This window comes from Magnolia sinica, chromosome 8, assembly GCF_029962835.1.
Source record: "Magnolia sinica isolate HGM2019 chromosome 8, MsV1, whole genome shotgun sequence".
Lineage (NCBI taxonomy): Eukaryota > Viridiplantae > Streptophyta > Magnoliopsida > Magnoliales > Magnoliaceae > Magnolia > Magnolia sinica.
In genome coordinates this window covers 67,243,375-67,246,265 of record NC_080580.1, presented here as the reverse complement: position 1 = coordinate 67,246,265, position 2,891 = coordinate 67,243,375, and the positions used below count along the sequence as shown (strand labels likewise).

The 2,891-nt window shown below is 39.5% G+C and overlaps 1 non-coding gene across 1 annotated transcript; it reads right to left on the bottom strand.

Annotated features, from left to right (window-relative positions):
* Positions 1 to 1,205: 1,205 nt before the first annotated feature.
* LOC131254491 (small nucleolar RNA R71) lies at positions 1,206 to 1,312 on the bottom strand. The gene has a single exon (XR_009175603.1). It is a non-coding gene; the product is annotated as a small nucleolar RNA R71 (small nucleolar RNA).
* Between the last annotated feature and the right edge of the window lie 1,579 nt (positions 1,313 to 2,891).

Below are 2,891 nucleotides of genomic sequence, written 5' to 3'. Positions count from 1 at the left end.
TCTATTTGAGTTCAAAACTAACTTGTTTCCTATTTTGTAGGATCTGGACATAAGTTTCTCAATTGGTAATTCCTTCCTAATCTCTCTACTTTTTCTGTTTTTAGAATTAGGGTGTAAATTTTAGTTTCTTCCCTTCTGTAGGAAATAGTTTATTTTTTAGAATTTAGGTTATTTCTTTCCCTTCTTAGAAATTAACTTTCTATTTTTGTTTCATCTTAGTAACTTTCTAAATCTAACACTTTTAGAATCAAATTTTGTTTCTTAATTTATTTTTAGAATTTTCTGTTTAGAAACTAACCTTCCTATTTTGTAGGCCTTTAAGATAGAAATCTCTAATTCGGTACACTCCTTCCCTACGTTCTATTTTTCAAATCTCTTGTAGTAATTTACTTTTTAGTTTAGGACTTTCTTAATTTAATTTAGAAATTTCTACTTTCTTTTAGAAATCAGTTTACTGTTATCTTTCTTTTAAAAGATTGTTTTTCTCCTTTTTAGAATCTAACTTCCTTTTGTTTTATTTTGCAGGTCCTTAACTTAGGGGCATCAATTTGGTAATTTCTTTCCAACTCTCTCTCTCTTTTTCTTTTTAGATTTCCTTTTCCTTTCTTAGGATTAGACTTTGAATTTGATTGAGGGCTGCGAGTGTTTCATGCCCAAGTGGGCCCGTGACAACACTCGACGTCTCTTGACTGAAGGAGGATTGGTTGAGGGGTTGACTATCCATCGCAGGACTAGACACCGCTCGAAATCCCCTGAGTTAACTGAAGTTATGGCTGAAGACCAACCTCCTCTACTTCCACCCAGGGTGGAGGATACCCAGGATGAAAATGAGGTGCAACAGGCACCCCCGCCTCGTACTTTACGAGATTTTCTACAACCGGCGGGAGTGAGTACGCCCTCATGCATGATTTTTCCTGAAAACACAGGACAAATGGACATCAAGCCAGGAGTTATCCAACTCCTTCCCAAATTCCATGGACTTGAATCAGAGAGTCCATATTTACATTTGAAAGAGTTCGATGAGATTATAGCTACATTATGTTTTCCTAATGTATCCGAGGATACAATTAGTGAAACTCTTTCCTTTTTCCTTAAAAGAGAAAGCTAAGACGTGGTTACATTCACTGCGTCCTAGATCCATTGGCACATGGAACGACATGCAGAGGGAATTCATAAAAAAATTCTTCCCACATCATAAAACGATTACCCTCAGAAAAGCGATCATGAACTTTGCCCAAAAGGAAGATGAAACATTCTTTCAATGTTGGGAAAGGTTCAAAGATTTGGTCAGTTCATGCCCACAACATGGATTTGAAACGTGGTGCATTACAAATTTTTTCTATGATGGACTGACATCTTCCATGCGCCAAATGGTCGAGACAATGTGTAATGGAGAGTTCATTAATAAAGATATCGACGAGGTATGGGACTACCTCGACAGTTTGGCTGAAAAAACACAATCTTGGGACTATTACCCAAAGTCGAACACCACGTCTAGGCCGACTCAATTAAAGGAGAAAGGTGGATTTTATCTCTTGAAAGAAGAGGATGATCTCAAGTGTAAAGTGACTACGCTCATAAGGAAAGTTGAGGCCATGGAAGGAAAGAAGGATAAGGTCAATGAAATTGTTTGCGGCATCTGTGATTGCAACATTCATACAACTGAAAACTGTCCTACAATACCTGCCTTTCGAGGAGTGTTGAATGAACAAGCCAATGCCGTAAATAACTATCAAAGACCTTTTACTGGACCTAACTCCAACACATACAATCCTGGCTGGAAAAATCATCCAAACTTTAGTTGGAGGAATGGACAAACGGCGACTCCTCCAGGTTTCTTCAATCAAAATCCAAATCAAGTGAAACCTCAAGAGGAACCGGTTCAAAATCCCATACAAGAGCTGGCTCAGGCAATGCGGGGAATCACAGATTTTATGCAAAAGATAGATTCTCGTATGACGGTTATAGAAAAGGGGATGCTTCCTGCACAACCTCTCCCCAATCCTAAACCGCAGTACGAGAATAATGATCCCAGCTCTTCAAATCAGATGGGACATGCTAAATCCATCACCACTCTTAGGAGTGGGAAGATCATTGATAAAACTCTTCCGGTTAGGCCCGAAAAGCCTCAAGAACCAAAAGAGGATAATAATGATGGATCCAGTGATGCCCCACAAAAAGTGGAACCGGAACTTCTAGAGAAGCCAGTTGCTCCATTCCCCCAACGGTTGGTTTCACACAAAACCTCTCTCTAACTCTCAGGATATTCTAGAGGTGTTGAAACAGGTGAAAGTCAACATTCCTCTACTTGATGTCGTTAAACAGATACCTTCATATGCCAAATTCCTGAAAGACTTATGCACGACCAAAAGACGGAAAATTATTCAAAAGAAAATCTTCTTGACTGAGAAAGTGAGTGCCATCCTGAAGCAAGACGTGCCGCAGAAATTTAAGGATCCCGGTAGCCCAACCATATCATGTGTAATCGGGAACCATCGAATTGATCACGCACTTCTTGACTTAGGAGCGAGCGTCAATTTGATCCCCTACTCGGTATACAAACAGTTAGGTTTGGGTGAATTAAAACCCACCCTAACCACACTACAACTTGCTGATCGCTCTGTTCGTGTACCAAGAGGGATAATTGAGGATGTGTTGGTCCAAGTTGATAGATTTTACTACCCTGTAGACTTTATCATCCTGGACACTGAACCCATCAATAACATGAGCACTCAGATTCCTGTCATTCTTGGTCGCCCATTCCTTGCCACGTCAAATGCAATTATCAATTGCAGGAATGGTATCATGACTATGTCTTTTGGAAATTTGAAATTGGAGTCAAACATCTTTTTCAATAACGGCAGCAACTCAGAGGATGATGACGATTTCCA